The sequence below is a fragment of the Thalia democratica genome, chromosome 6, assembly GCF_965202585.1.
Source record: "Thalia democratica chromosome 6, ktThaDemo2.hap1.1, whole genome shotgun sequence".
NCBI lineage: Eukaryota > Metazoa > Chordata > Thaliacea > Salpida > Salpidae > Thalia > Thalia democratica.
The window spans coordinates 37,787,104-37,804,844 of NC_139170.1; positions in this window are offsets into that span (position 1 = coordinate 37,787,104).

A 17,741-nucleotide genomic window follows, 5' to 3' on the forward strand; every position below is an offset into this window, starting at 1 on the left:
GGCGTCCAGCACTCCCATGTCCTCCAACGCCTTCAAACACCCCAAGTACCCCACCATGGCTCGTACTCCGCCTCCCGACCCCATCACCGCCACCGTGGGAGTCTCACCCAAACTGTTAGGGGATTTCCCGCTCATGATGCTCTGTAATGTTTTGAGCACTTTGCTCTTTCTCTGCATTCTGAACTGTTTTTCTTCTTTGCACAGGGATAAGCTGAACCGCACATCAGGGTTAGTGCTGAAGAAAAATAGTTTTAAGATTTATTTACTTTTGTAGTTGCTTGTTAAATTTTTATAAACGTTAAATTTTGTCATACCAAAAATATAAATAGTAACTTGTAATATTAGTATATAAATTTTTTTTTGAAAAACTCCATTGTTTTTCAATTGCTAAATGTTTTTAAGTTTAATTCAAGTTTTTAACTTTTTGTAAACGTAAAACTTTTTGATACTTAAAGTTGAATAATAATTTGCAATACTAGTTTATAAAAAAACTTTGAATTTTTTAAATGAGAATATTTCAATTAAAACAGTTTTATTGATTTAAAAGCTATTTTTCGAATTGACTTACCACTTTGTTCTTGTAACTTCAATAAAAACGTTTGAATCCTGAAATTATTAATACATATTAACGTATAAACATTTTACAAATATAAAAAGCAACTAACTATTAAAATCTTCTCAGTTAGAAATTACTCAAATATTGTTTTAATTACATCATAACTGTCTTATATCTTATAAATTTATATCTACTCTGAGGAACTATAATGTTAATCAGGTTGACCAAAGCTAAGAAATTAATATCTATAAAACGTTTTATACTTAATAAAAATAACTTTAACTGGAAAGTACGATACGATGTTTAAATGCTATTTACACAAAAATTAACTTAAGTTTAGATCATAAAAGTCGGTTTTAATGTAATAATAAAAACATGAGCTTATAATGATGTTAAACGTAACTTATCTAAAATCCATTTATTATAGTAGTCGTATTGAAATTACAACTAACTTTGTTGCTGGCAAAACAGCAGCTTACCTTGAATTTCAAGGTAACTTCTTTCTTTTTTTCAACACTTTCGTAATCAATTGTGCTTAAGTCAAAAATAACAGGTTCTCCTATTTGGTGGTTGGGGAATATGCTGTTTTCATCAAACAATTTAACCTAAAAGGGTTATTTTCGTAAAATCTGTAATACTTAGATAATTTGATGATGATATAAAGAAGTTAAAATTTTTTACATTCGGTTTTATTTCATCGTTACGAGGGGGAATGAGAAAAAAATATATTTAGATAAAAATACACAAAGAACTTTAAAGTTTTTTTTTCATAAATACATATTAAAATACAAAAAAACAAAGTAGAACATTTTATATCTGTTGTACTTTATATGTTGTTTTAAAACTTTATACAAGTTATATACAGAACAATAGAAAGAATAACAGTAAAAACTTTAAAGTTTTAGTTTTATTAAAATTGAAACATTTCTTAAAATATATTTAAATACTATAGTTGATAATAAATCTGTAAAGAAACCAAACAAAAATAGGTATTTTTAAAAGTGTTAAAACAAAAAAGTTTTTATGCAAAAATAACACTATTGAAATAATTAACTAACTAATCTTAAACTAATATCACCTTAATTTTTTCAGCACCTCCATAAAAATCTTACTAAAAATTACAAACTAAACCAAAGATTTACGCAAGCAAAACTTAAACAAAAACTATAGTTACTTCAAGCTGACACTTTTCAGTCTCTGGAACTCTTGATTTGGAGGGAAACCAAAATTTAAACTCCTCATTCCAAGCTGGAGTATTACTGTTGTTTATTGTTCTCGTCTTGTACTCGTAGTTGAACTTTCCGATACTTTTCAATGTCAAGTATGAATCGGGAGTATCAACTTTGAAGAAAAACTTTTGGTTATTTTAAATATTATTCAAAATATTATTTATATAATATTTTTTAAATAATAATTTTTATTATTCAGCAATTTTCTTGAGACTGATGTCAACTAAGTTTGTAAGGAGTTATTGTAAAGCTTTTAAGAAGCTTCAATGTACTTATTAACAGGCTATAAAACTTGGCGTAGTATGTATTTAAGTTATTAGTTTCTTATAGTTAGAGGGTGCAATTTTACTACTTATAATAAAAGCTGAAAATTAAAAGTTATAAAAAGCATATCTGTAAAATAACTTATACATTAAATTTTTTAACATATTTAAAAACCAATTAACTATAATTTTTGTTTTTGCTAGATATAAGAAAGTTTATAAAAACAACATGCTAAATTTAAAGTATGCTTATATGATTTTAAACATGTTTTTCATTTAACTATAATGAACAAACTATTCAATTACTTGCGTCAGATAGCCATCCTTTTGTTATTTCTCCTTTAATAATTTTAACTGTTAACAAATCACATGTCAGTCTCGTTTTTTCCACCTGTATTCAATCGTTAGTAAGCTATCTATTTCAGAAATTACGAAAAAAAACTTAATGAAATTTTATGAAGTTAAGTAAGTAAGTGCGGATGTCATTAAAGTTAAGACATTTGTTTAAGTCGAACTTGTAATGTAACAATGTAAATATACCATAAATATATTTACAATGTAAATAAATTTCTTCAAAACAATGAAGTGTTTATTTCACGGCAAAAACGTAATAAAACTTACATTTATTACGACATAAAAGTAATGTTGAAAGTAAAATTAAAATTTTATATTATTAGCTAAGTTTATAAACTATCGTAGACTGCTTTAATTTTTGTACAACTTTTTAAATTGTTTTAAAATCAGTATAGAAATAATTATGTCTTAATTTGTAGGGAGTAGTTAAAAGAATTAAGACCAACGGAAAAATTGATATAAAACTGTTAAAATTGATTTTGTTTTATGGCTTGTATTTATCCCTACTTTGACATCTTCTAAAAATGTAGAGATAAAAATGTCTAAAGCCCAAAACTAAACAAAGAAAGACAAAATTAATGAAGTAGGTAATGGTTTTATGACGTTTATAGTTAAACATGATTTTTAAAAATTTGTGTGAGAAATTTATTAAAATGTTTACTTAGACTTTTGTTGTTGTCTAATTATTTATCTTTGAATTTTTATTATTATAAAAAACTTGTGTATTGGAAATTTCTTAGTGTGTAGCTCGATGACCCAAAGATTTTTCCTTTGACCAAAAATTTTAGCGTTGATTTTTTATCGTGGACAAATAACTAGAACCATTGTTTCGAGTTAAAATAAAAGCTTGATTTTGTTTTTAAATTACAACAAGTGTAATCTATTATTTAGTTTCAATAAACTAATTCTAATTTTAACTGAAACTCAATAAGAAAACCTTTAAAGTTCTTAATAAAAAACGTATTATATTTTCAAATTTTATTATTTATTTAAATTTAAACTTTTAGTTTTTGATATTAGGAATAAAAATATAATAGCTGACTCACTTCATACTCCAGATAAGGATCGTGTTCTAATTCTAAAATTAAAATATATAAGTTAAACAAATAAAATTCTTTTTCAATTAAAGCATAAAAATTAGTATTAGTTCGTATTAAATTATGGTTTTTAAAACAAATCTTAATTTACACTATGTTTTACAGTTTTATCATTAAACAATCATTACAAATCAAATTAACAAATACCTAAACTCATTTTTTTCTCAAGCGTTGTTGTTGTCTCAAAAAATCTGATAGCTTTTTAATTTCTGAAAAATTTGTTTGAAAATTTTTTTATCGCTTAAATTACAACTAAAACATCAAAGAATAGGTTTACACAAAAGCAACACTTTTTATCTAGCCTGTTGTAAGAAAGGAAAAAATATTAAATGACTCTTGAGCCTCATATCACGTATGTATGCTAGTGTTTAGTTATTTGGATAAACAAAATATATCCTGTGGATTGTTTGTTTGTTTTCAGTTTTTATTACAAGGAGTTTGATAAAGTCAAGTTTAATGAATACTTGAAGGTTTTAAAAAACAAGTTTTTTGTATTACTTATAAGAAAAAAAAGCGCTTTTATTTTAATTTTGTTTTGTTTTAATTGCAATATTTTAACTAATTAACAAACGAATAAACCAAATATATATTAAATATAAACTGAAGCAAAAAAAAATATCTTAAAACACTTTTCTAAATGATACATAAGGTGTATATTATTCTAAACTAGCTCCCAATATTTACATCAGTTTTATACCGAAATAGATTAAATGCATACATAATTTACAAACTAAAAATTATGCGTTTGAACAAACTTGCTTTTACAAACAAAACAAAAACAACAAATAAAAAACAATAAATATAATAAAAAGCCTATCTTATAATAGGCTTGTTTTAGATACTACCTGTAGACAACTTACATACTTCTAATACACGTTAAACAGTAAAAGAAAATTTATTATACTTGTGTCAACTTTTCTTAATAATCTGTTTTACTTTACATTATTCAACTTTTTTTTTATATAACACTGTTTGCTTTAAAATATTCTCAAGACTGCAACAAAGCTCATCAATCGTCGATTATTTGTTTAATTTTATTGTAATCTGACATTGTGGTCTTTCAGTGATAGATTGGCACAAAATAAATTCCATCAACACTTTTAGTTGTTGCATATATATGTCATGATCTAGACCAGTGCTTCTGAAATTGGGTTCCACGGAACCCTAGGGTTCCGCGACGCCTCTCAGGGGTTCCGCTAAACCTTTCGAAATTTAAAAATTTATGTAAAAACTATTTACATTTTATGTAAAATTAAAATTAGGGGTTCCGCGGAAAAGTTGAACTTTGGAAAAGGGTTCCGCCACTAGAAAAAGGTTCAGAAGCACTGATCTAGACGATTAATAGTGTCTGTACTTTTCTCTTATTTATGTAAAAGTTTATCCCGACCAAAATTATTATTTTAACTTATCTAAGCGTATTGTTTAAATTACTATTATCTTTTTTTAATTAAAAAAAATCTGTAGAATTCAAAAAATTTATAAAGTTTAAAGTTGGTGTTATTTGTAAGCGTATTTTTTAAATTAGGTAGTACTAAAGTAATAATGTAACAAAAATCATGTTGAACTGACTATATTATTTCAGCAATTGTCTAGAACTCGCAAATTCAACAAATTTAAATAAATTAGAAACTAAACGTAAAACTTAGCTAACTGAACAGCACACAATTTTAACAACTCACACGCAATTGAAATTAATCATAGTTTTATGCGCACTCCAAACAATGTTAACTCCTTGCAATAAAAAACATGTTTATTTGTTCAACAACTAGTATACGAATCTTCAGAGAATGTTTATTTTTATGGATGATTTTTTATCTGAATAAACTCTTTTTAAAAACTAAAAAACGAACTATGCAACATCAGTACTTAAATGTGCGTAAGATAGTTCAGATAGGTTCAAACTATTGCTACTAAACACGTGTTATTAGCAAGTTTTAAACATTTTTAGTTTCATGACCTATTATTAGTTTTACATACTTTCTAAAGTACACTAACAAACACAAATGCACATTGCAAAACATTGCAGTTCACTATTATACTGATATTGAAAACAATACTCTTGTATGCCATAACTGTAAATATTCTCATTAAAATTCCAATAGAAAACGGAGCTGGTTATATTTTATAATTAAACTACACTTGAGTATTCAAAAAACTGGTTAATTCGTTAATATACTTAATATTTATTTATTTACTAGTATTTATTTTTTTTTAAAGGTTTTTGCAAAGTTTAACTTAAGATTTTATGTTGTGAATAAAAGGTTGTTTGTTATTTGACAGACACAGAAAACAGAAACAAAACTGGTTATTTTAAGTTCTAAGGCAAATACTATTGTTCTGGTGTTATGTAAACCAATAATAGTTAGCACTTTGAAAGCATAATTAAAATGACGTATGCTGTTTATAACTACCTCATTTTAATATAAGATTTTAATAAGTAAGTAGGTTAAAGTAGAAAAATAAGTAGGTTAAAGCGAATTGAAAGGCAAGCAGAAATTTATTTGTCGTGAAATTTCAATTCTAGCTTTTAATTGATATTTCTAGGTGAAATTAAACATGAAAGTAATCTAACAGGCTATTTGTTCCAATTTCTTTTTAATTTAAAATGGTTATTTATAAAACGAAAATTTGCAACTGCTAATTGTTTTACAACACTTAAACTAGTATAACATACTTTAGGTATTAAAAGTTAAGGATTTTAAGTTTTATTGAGAAAAATATATTTTTTTCCTAAACAATATATTTTCTAATACAAATAGACAGTATAAAACAGACTAAAACGTATGAAAAGTAGTAAAAACAAAGAACTTCTACCAGCCAAAAAAAAACAAACAAAAAAGTTGTTTATATTTATACAATAAATTTTTGAATTATTCAAAAAGATACTTATTAAAATAAAAATATAACGATTTAAACTAACAGCAAAAAGTAAAACTAATAAATGTCTTTATATTTGTCCGTTAATAAATAATATCTCAGCTTAAGTAAAAACATATTTGAATTAACAAACATAACTTTGAATAAACTAATGTGTTATAACAGCGCACTAGTTGTTAACGATAATATTTATAAACAATGTTGTACGCATACCGGAAGCTATCAAAACTTGTTACTAGCAATTAGTCATAGTGTTTTACTAAAATATTGTTCGATACAACTTTAAAATTCTTTAAACTATAAACCAAAGTCAGTTTTTAAGCAAAACTAAATCGTTTTTTTAATAAAAGAAAGCTGTTTAAGTATTATATTGTGAAGTTTCATATGTCTGCACATTAATTTTTTTTCGTAAAACACTCGACGATTGATTGCTTAAATCAATAGTTAGTTTTATGCCTGTGTGTAAAAAATAAATACTTTTTTACGTATTTAGAAATCTAACTGATAAAGATATATTTTTAAATTCGTCTATAATTTTTTTTTTGAACCTTTTTAGAAAATAAAGTATACAACAGTTATTTAGTACGCTTTTTTATAAATTATTTTACTTATGAAAAGATTACTAGTATTGAATTAACAATTTCTAAAGCTATTAAGAATTGTTGTCATAAATATTATTCCTTTTAAAACTTAACATATTTTTACGTCACTAACGTTTGCAACAAATAAATAATACTTGTTTTCATTGTATTTTAGAATTTAAAATTACTCAATAACGTGAATTTACTTAGTTTATTTTTTATAGATAGAAACTAGTTTTAGTAAAAGATACAAAAATATATTTTATAAACTCTTTTATGGTCATGTTTAAACTAGACTTGGTTATTTTTCTCACATATAATTTTCTAAATCTAAAAAGGTCCCCAAATAAAGCTTTAAGATTTAACCTTTTTCTACATTCTCTTAACTTGTAACAGTGCCTTATGGTGTATAATTATACTTTTAAATAATAAAAATTTAAAAATTAAAAAAAAAAAAAAATCATGTAACTACCTTTTTAAATCGAACAAATAAATAAAACTATTTAGTATTAATAAATGTTTAAAGCAGTAAATTTCACGAATAAAAAGGAATAGTTTTTATAAAATAAAACAATGTGTCGCTTAGTTCATTTATTTTTCGAGTAAAAGCAAAATAAATAGTTTTAAGGAGCACTAAAACCATACTTGAAAGTTAAAATTTTCAATTTCGTCCCTTGAACTATTTATTGTTCTATTAGATTTCTGTTTATTAAACTGGTTTTCTTTTATTAAATAAACAATCTGAAGTATTTTAAAATTATTGCTAGTTAAAGAAAAAGTTAAAGAAAAAGTGGATTTGCCTGATACTTTCAGATAAAATTAAAACTTTCCGACATACAAAGCATAATAGTTTCAGTATATATTAGTTTGAAAAATTTATATGTTTACTATAAACGTGGCTAGTAGAAGTTGTCACTTCTGAATGTTATTTACTTAAACTTTAAAAAAATGGTCTTCATTCTTAGTATCGATATTAATATTTCGGTATTTTCTTCCGCCAGAGGTCTCTATTAAATTGTGCAAATTTTTGCTCAGTAAAACTTGTCAAAATGTTATGTTAAGATAAGCTTTTTGAAAATTACTGTTTTAAGAAATTTAAAGTAAAAACAAATACATTTGATAGTGAAATTGTATTAGGAAAAAAAATGTAGTTTTTCTAAATTTCAATAGTGTATTAAACTTGTAACGTTTTGTAGAGCGTAAAGCACATGTCTTAAACGTCTTTTTTTTCAATCGTAAATGCAACTCACAATAAAAACTTAAACTTCTTACAAAATTGATATTGTATTGTTTATATAAAAATAATTAAGTTGTTATCAGTTAAAAATTAACCTTTTATTCTAGAATATATAAAAATCGAAAAAAAAAACTTTAGCATCACATAGTGTTTGTAATAACAGTTTGTTGAAGAATATATGCTAAAACTTAGAAGTACAACAAACTCTAGAAATAATAGAAATAAGAAAATTAGTTGTTCTTTTGCGTTAAAGTGCTTTATATTTGTTTTGTGCAGTCCACTTGTGTTTACTTAGTTAGTCAAATAAATGTTTTTTAATCCGGTACTACACACTATTATTTACTTAGTCAAAAAATATAATTTTTCTTGCATATCTTTCGATCTTTATATTATAGCTTATTTCAATATAGAAATGAGCTATAGCTTTAAAGTCTCTCCAACTAACACTTATTTAACAAAAGTACAACAAGTTTAGGTTGTTTGTTAAACAATCTAGTATATAACTATAAAAAGTTTAACAAAACTTTAAATACAAATAGAAGAACATACATATAAGTATTTTTTTATTATAACCTTATAATGAAAGAAATTATAAAAAGTTAAGATAAATCATGATATATTGCTTTTAAGTTATTCATGTTTATCATCTGTGATAAAAAGTTATTGTCCTAGTTAGTGAGAAAAACATATTTTATTTAAAAGAAAGGTTGAATGAAACAGCAAAAACAAAACTATGTAAAAAATAAGAGAAGTAAGTGTTTTCAAATAATTATCTATAAACTGTCTTAATATTTAAAATTTAACTAAATGTAGCTAAACTTGGCTTGAAATTCGAAAATTAAAAAGGTACTAGTTATGTAAAAAAATGAAATTCATAAACCAAACGAAAATATATAACGTAATTCATAAAAAGTAATACATTTTTGAACTGAAGTTAAGTTTATATAAAAAACTTAGTTATTAGGTAATTGCAAAGCATGTAAACTTATCAAAAAATGAAGTATTTTATAACACACACAAACATTTGGTTTCGTTATTTTTCTTATATAAATACATAACTTTTAAAATTTATCTATATCACTTGAAAACATAACACCATAGTACTGTATTCAATTCGGTTTTTTTTTTTTTGAGTTATCAACTACTAAAGTCAGAAAAACTTAAAAAAATTAAAACAACAAAACTTTTATATTTATGTTATTTTAAACAACAATTTGTACTTTCAAAACTAAATACTCGTTTGAGCTTCAACTGCGAGATTTACATTATCAGCTGTAAAATTTAGATAAAAGCTCATAATTTTGTACTCATCTTCAATTGAACATTCATAATCAGCTTGGTCAATGCTACACTCGTCCCGTACTACTCTGCTCCGAGACAATGAAGCATTCATCGCCTTCAAATAATTTTGTTTAATATTCGTATATTAAACGTTTAATATTATTAAACAGCGTAATTTGAAAAGTATTTTGAAAATTACTTTGATAATAACTTTTCGATACATTTTTTAGAAATTTGATTCTAAATGTCTAAAAAACGAAAGTTTTACTAGAGCATTTATTTTCCATATAGTGATCTTATTAGTTTTGAAAATAGCATTTTTTGTACAGGAAAACCACAAAAAATAATATACTTCTAAAAGAATGCGACGTTATTCCTAAAAAAATTTTAAACTTTTTGTTTTGTATACTTTTAGAAATTTTAAATATAAAGTTAAATGTTAAGTTGTTATGCTTTAAAGTAGTCGAAACGTGTATGAACCATTTTAGCTTACTTAACTTTAAAGTTTGTGTTCTATAATTCTATGAACATAGGCGGTATTATTTAATTTAATTAAAATTGCTCTTATTTTCGTAATTTATCATGTAAATATTTTAAACAATGCACTAACTTGTAGCAAAAACCGAAGCATTGACTGTACAACTTTTACTCTCATCAACAAACAGTTCACCTTTTTATGATATCTTTTAAAAGTTAAAGACTTATTTATTGTTGTAAATAGGTCGCACTTTTCTTTCACTAAAGTATTAATTAACGTAGCAGCTTTCACTAATAGTGAATCTTTGCTTCTGTTTTCATTTGTGAACTTTTGTTTTTGTTCAAGGACTGTTATGAGTTTCCTTTGTGTAGTTACGAGATTATCATGTAAAAAATAGTTATGAAACTGCATTTTTTTCACACCTTTTTCTAAATAGTCACAATCTTCTTGTAATTTTTGTTTAGTGTGCAAAGCTCTACCTAAATCTTCTTTTATTTTATTATTAATAAACGGATTCTCCTTAAAGTTAGAATAAATAAGACTTTTAAATTCTTTAAACCCAAAACTTCCGTTGTGAACACTTGGTTTTTTGTTTACTTGCTTTGTGTTTTTAAGGTTTATCTCATTTATTTTATTTTTGTTAACTGTTAAATTACTTTTGTTAAAAGTATTCCGGAGACTTAGTTTCAGCTGGTTGTTATTTTCTTCTATTCGCCTAGTTTCTGTCTTAAGATTTTGTAAGTCTTTTTCCAGCGACTTTATTTTTTTCAACGCATCAAATTTTTTCTGAGCTTCATTTTTCAGACTAAGCTCTAAGTTTGCGTTTTTTACAAGTAAATTTGCGTTTGTTTTAGTGGCTTTCTTTAAATTTTGTTGTAACTTTTTGTTTCTACTGAGATTATTCTGTTTATCTTTTATATTCTTTTCTAATTTTTTGGTTAACTTTTCATTCTCAGTCAACAAACCATATTGACATTGCATTGCATTTTCTAAATCAAGCTCTATTTTTTGGTTTTGATCAACTAAGCTTTGCTTTTCTTCCAGTACTTTTTCTAAATTTGTTGTTGCTAAATCTAGTTTTTCATTAGTTTTTATCAGTTCTTTTTCAAAAAATAGCACTTTTTCAAAAAGCATGTTTTTTATCATTTTTGTTTGATCTTCGTACACTTTAAAGAAACTTTTTGTTTCATCAGACGCAAAACTGTAGTCTGCTACATCTGTATTTATTTTAGGAAATATCTTTTTCACAAACGTGTTTCTAGCAACCCTACTTCTACACTCAGGGCAGGTCCTACTGGTATCGAACCATCTTCTCAAACATCCCTGGTGGAACAAATGTCCACACTTCAACACTGAAACTTCTTCACTTGAAAAGTTTATGTCTTCAAAACAGACTGAACAACTAATTGACATAACTAAATCTGCAAAACTTTTATAACTAAAATATTTTAACTTTTTTTTATAATTTACTTATAAATTTTTTAGTAAACAAAACTATATATTTTATTTATCTTAAATGAAGTTTAAGTCTTTTATTTAAGAAACATAAAAAATAATTATACAGACTGTTATTAAAGTTTTTTCTTTACCTTTAAAAAACTACAACAAAAGAGTAATATTCTCATAAAAAATAGCTAATTAGAATTCACTATTTAGACTGTACGTTAAAAAATATTTATATCGAATAAATGATTTACACAGTAAGTTATAAATAACAAAGTTTTATCAAGTGCTAAATAAAAATCGCCAATTGTTATTTGATGTGAACAATAAACCGAACAAAACAAATATCACGCGCTTGAAAAGATTTATAGCTGATAGTGACTAATTAATCAAACAAAATACTCTATTGAGCTGTTTCAAACACTGTTTTGTTAAGCTTTTGTTTGCAGCTCTTGGTAGAACTTAAATCTAATAACAGCCTTAAATAAAATATTAACGTTTCAAGTTTTAAAGTATTGACAGATTAAGAATAAGCTTCATTTAGCTAAAACGTAATCTCAGTTACTTGAATTTTATTTAAATTTTTCTAAGTTAGAAAATAATTATTAACGTTCTAAAAATATCAAATTTTATAAGTTTTATATAATAAAAAAATAAATGTTTTATAAATTAAGGGAGTTAGATAATTTCATATTTAAAATTATAGAAAAATCAATAAATGATTGGTCGTTTTTCACTTACAACTGTCATTCTTGAGTAGCTGTTTGGAATGTTTCTTATCAATACCCTGAAAATTCTGTTATGCCTAGAACAGTAAGAAAACAAACTTATTGTTAAAGCTAGACAATATAGAAAAATACATGAATGGATTTTATAAAAATTTGTCTATCGTAAAATTGATTTTTTACAATTTTAATACATAATAACTTAGGTCAAGGCAGCAAATATGTGCTTAACTTCGTAATACTTATTCTATTGGTAAAAAACATAAAAATTGTGGTGTAGCTTTAAATTTAAAAACTTTTTTTTCTTTTTCAAAATAAGTATAAAGTTTTTATATTAAAATAGATTTATATACAAAGTTTATAAATTAAACAGTTCATAAAAATTTATTTTAAAAATTCTACCTTATATTGAAAAAATATATTTGTAAGGAGTTTTTTCTCTTATATTTTGTTTGCTCGTCCATTTTATAATATTTATTTACGTAATATCAAAAATATTGTTTATAACCTGTTCAGGTGGTTATTTAAACTTAAAACTATTTTCTGTTGTTAAATCTTTTAATTTAATCTTAGTTTTACTAGTACTTAAGTTTTTAAAAAAATAACAAGATAAGCTAAGCAACCCTGTTAACAAAACAACTTTTTACTGTTTTCATGGTCAATATTGGCAGTAATTGCTTAAAAAACTTCCTTGTTATTTCATAAATTTTAGGGTTGTAGTCAGAGTTGGTAAAATGCTAATAGTTACTATGGTAATTCAGCAAAGAAGCGTATAAACTTTGGTTTGTTTTAAGTTAGTAATTTCACGCTCGAGTAAACAAAGCAGAGCTTTTTAACATGTCTGGTTGTAGTACTTCTATTAGTTTATAAAATCGAAATTAAGTTTGATAATTTAAGACTTTTACCTTATTTTTTGAAGATTTAAAGTAATTTTGAGTTAATGACGTGTAGCTTATAATAAAAAGGTTGTTTTCAAAACGACTAAATAAATTATTAAAATATAAAACTATGCTATTTAGAATAGCTTTATGATCTATAAAACTCAAATTACTCATTTCTTAAATAATTTTAAAAGATAATAACATTACCTGATTTAAAAACAAACTTGAGCTGTTAATATTCAAAACAATGACAACAAAAAAGTTTTCCTGAAAGTAAAGTAACACTACTCAATGCAAGGTTTTGCAGTTGGTTTTATCACTTTGAAAATTGTCATATTTTGTGTTCAGTAGAGCGTGGGATTTTGTTAACCTTAGCCAAGTCACCCCGCAGAAAACAACATGGAGCTACACGCAATTCCTTAAGAAAATATAACTTGTCTACTTTTCCTATTTTAGTAATCTGACAAAACCTCTAGCTAACGTATTAGTTCTAATTACTAAAATGGTTAACTAATTAAGCGGTAGCGTTATAAAAAGTATATCATTACTTTAAATAGAAAATTACTTCAACTTTTAAGTTTAAGACTACCAGAGGTTATGTCTAGGTTTAAAACTTAAAACCAACAATAAATTCATCAAAAATTTTAAATACTAGTAAAGAAGTTCGAAAATACCTTGATGCTAAAAGATTTGTAGAATAAAATAAAATTAATTGCCTTCTAGTCTAAGTTTTAATATATATACATTGTTAAAAATTTTTAAAGCTAAACAATTTAAGGCAGTAAGTTTACCAAAACAAAATCATAGGTTTTTAATTTTAATAAACATTTTTAAAATGAGCCTTTCCTTAATTAGAATAAGTATTTACTTTGTTTTTTAAACTTAATGTTCGAACTTTATTTATTCTGCTTTTTATTTTAGATTATAGCATTTATCTGTTGTGGAAGTGTTTGAATAATTAAATGTTTCGAATACAATAAGATTTACAAACAACAAGTTAACTCTTAGATGTAATATATTCTGGGATTAAAATCAAAAAAAAAAAAAATTCAACCTACAATTTTTTATATACAAAAATCAAAATTAAAATGTTACTATTTTACTTTATATTGTTTTAATCTTTAGTGTTTTTATTGTTCAGTTATATGATCTACAACGATTTTTTATATCGGGACAAGTTTGATTATATTTCATCGTAAATGATTATTTCTTTAAAAAAAAACAGTCTATAAAACAACAAATGTACTTTTTAGTAATATAATGAAACTATAAAACGACTTTAGAATGAACATAAATAAACGTTAATGTCGTACAACTTCTATATTTTTTATTTAAAAGATGATATAAAATATTTTTCACATTTAACAATTACTTATCGTACTATATTTATTAAAGCTTTAATTCCAGCAATACCAAATTTAATTTGTAATTTGCTAAAAGTATGAACAAGATAAAAGTTACAAATGGAACTAATACAGTGTGAAAAATATTTGATCGCCAGTAAATCATTAAATAAATTTAACAATACCTGGAAGAAATAAACCTAATGCAAGGAATAAGTTATGAATTTACAATCGAAGAACTTTTTTGTTGTATCTGCCATATTTAATTTGTTTTTTATTTGTTATAGTTGTTTATTGCTTATCAAGCTGGATAACAACTAACAGAACAACGTTTTTTTTTATATAATGAATTAATAATCTTCAAGAAGATAATACATTGTTAACTACTAAAACTGACTTATATTTGCAAATACTACTCAAGTCAACCCTATTTAGATTGTATCGATGTAATTAAACACGTATTATGTACAAGTTTAGTAGTTTATATGAGTTTTAACCATTAGAAATAATTGTAAATGTAATAGCATTAAAAAGAAAGAATCGAAAATGCTCCTTAACTATAAAGTAACTGTTTATAAATTAAAGGAAAAAATTGAATCTTTTTTAAAAACTGTTTATCATTATATATATATATATATACTGAAAGAATAAGTATAAATCTTAATTATAATAAATGAGAAATTTATAAAACACCTGAGTTTAGTATTTGAAATAACAAAAAAACGTTTTTATTCAGATTTCTTATAATTAATTTTTAAGATTTTAAACAACCTTTTCAATTACATCAATAAATAGACTCTTAATCATTTTTAACCTTTTATTATAAGTATCTTTTTAAATTTAATATATTTTTTTAATTACGCTATTAGAGCATCTAGGTAGTGAAGTTTCTATTTTTAGAAAGTTTATTTATAAATCTATGAAAAATATACATTTCAAACAGTTTATCGAAAAGTTTTAATATTAATAGCAGTAGTTTTTATGTTTTTAAAAGATGTTGACACTAAGTTAGCTTAAGTTTTTTTTTTCACTTTAGACTCGCAAAAATAATTGTTTAATAAGTTTAATGTTATAAAAACATGGTGTTGAGAACTGTCTGTATTTGTTTTAGTTATTTTTTTTAAACTAAACTTTCTGTGCAAACTGCATAAAAGAGTTGCTATAATTTTGATGTTGCTATGGCAACTAAAAACTGTATAATTGATTAACAAATATTTGTTTAAATTGAAATTCTTGCTTGAGTAGTTTTGTAGCATTTTGTGGTTTAAAAACTTACAAATATAGTGAACAGTAAAACAGTTTCTAAGCACTTAAAGACTACTGGTTTATGGTAGTAAAAAAATCATCTTAGCTTTATTGTATTAGATAATTTTCTTTCTGAAATAAACCGTCAAAATGCTTTAATTAAATAGATTAGCAGTTCGGTAATTTTCCTACTAAATAAGTTTTATTTCATACTAACTTTTACATCAAATTTAATATATTTTTAATCAAGGTTATTTTCAAGTTATTTTAAGCTGTTGAAATTTTATTTTACATTAATAGTTGTCATGTATATTAGTAAACATGTCTTAACATATACCAAAAAATATCACGTATATATTTCATTATCATAAAATCATTTAGAACAAACTAAATCAATCGAAAATCAAAAATATACATAGAAGTACTATCAATTAGAAATTATAAGTTTTAAAATCCAGACTTTACTGAGTTAAACTACAAAAGCCATTTATTTTCAGTTAGCAAAAAAGGCTATTTTATGAAATTTGATTTACTTTCGAAACAAAATATTAAGTTCGACATTAATGTTTATAAAACTTAAAGTTACTGTGTTAAAAAATCCGAGAATGTTTATAAAACCTAAAAGTTTATAAGTCGTGTTATATAAGCTGTGAAATACTAGTTTATTGAATACAATAAAAAAAGCTAACGCTTAAAAATGTTTGTTAAATTACCTAGTGTTTTAGGAAGACCTTTCGTTTATCAAGCTACACATCGACTTGTGTAACAAAAGAGAAAAAATATATTGTGACACATTAAGAAAGTTTAAAAATTTTCTAAAACGAATATAAGATGTGAAACACATATCAAAAAAGAAACAAAACACAATAGAATGTTTCACACAAAAAAGCATACCATTGAAAATAATAAACACAAGACTAAACAGACTTCTTTCAAAACTTTATTAACTTTCATTTCAATTTTTTTTTATTTTTATTAACAATAACGTTTAAGCTCATATAATTTATACCAATTACGTAAAAATATAACATATTTAAACTTTTGTCTTCAATTATCAAAAGCTAATTTTGTTAAAAACCACTAGAACTGTTGTAATAACCCAAATATAAAGTAAAGATAAACATGAAAAACTTTTAACTAGACATTAAAAAAAAAAAAACTCCCCTATGAAAATTATTATAATTAGCTGAAAACTATAATCAATCAATAAGTTTTAACTTTAGTTGCAAAAAATTAAAAGTAGCAAAACACATTGAAAAAACACCACAGCAAACTATTGAAGTGAGTAGAGAATACAGGTCAGGCAGGTTTGCCGGGGCGTTTAAAAAGTGTGAAAACATTAATACATAACTTAGCAGCCATAAAACAATACAAATTTTTGTAATGAAAGACTTTATTAATACCATTTTATGACTTTCAAGGTCTTGACCTTTAAACATGTTTTTGAAAAAGTCGTCAACTTGTTTAGAAACGCTACCAAACTTAAAACTACAAATTCCTTGAAACATCAGTGAAAGGAAAATAGTTTGAATAGCCAAACCTTCTTTGTAAAGTAACGGCATCATGCTAACAACTGAGTACTGCTGGAAAATTGTCAATAGGATAGAAACATTTTTATGGTACAGTAGTATGCTTGTTACTGCAGGAATTAGTATAGACTTTTCATGCACGTGGTAGGAAAACAAAAAGAAAGCCATGGATACATTGAACAACGAATATTTAAACTTTTTTATTGCTGGGTGGAAGAAAAGATCAACTAGTGATGGCAGAGAAGCAATCAATGTTGATACCAGACACAATGCAAACAATGTATTTTGAGAATATAAATTTTTTAGCTTTATAACAGGAGACAATGAACACCAGATGTTTGCTACTTTATCTTCGTACAATCCACGTCCAACTGGAAATACTCTACTTTTGATGTTACTAAGACCTTCTAAAGATAAGAACGGATACCAAACTATCATCATAGTAACAACAACAGTCACAGCTAATATAATTAGTTTTATTACTCCCTTTTTCAAAGGCATTTTGAGTGTTTTACCAAGCAAGTAGCAAAACATGGGCAAGGCATGGTAGAGTTCCATTTGTTTATAGTTCAGTGACAAACAAAAGAAAACAGTTCCAAAAACATCATAAGTGCTTTGAAAC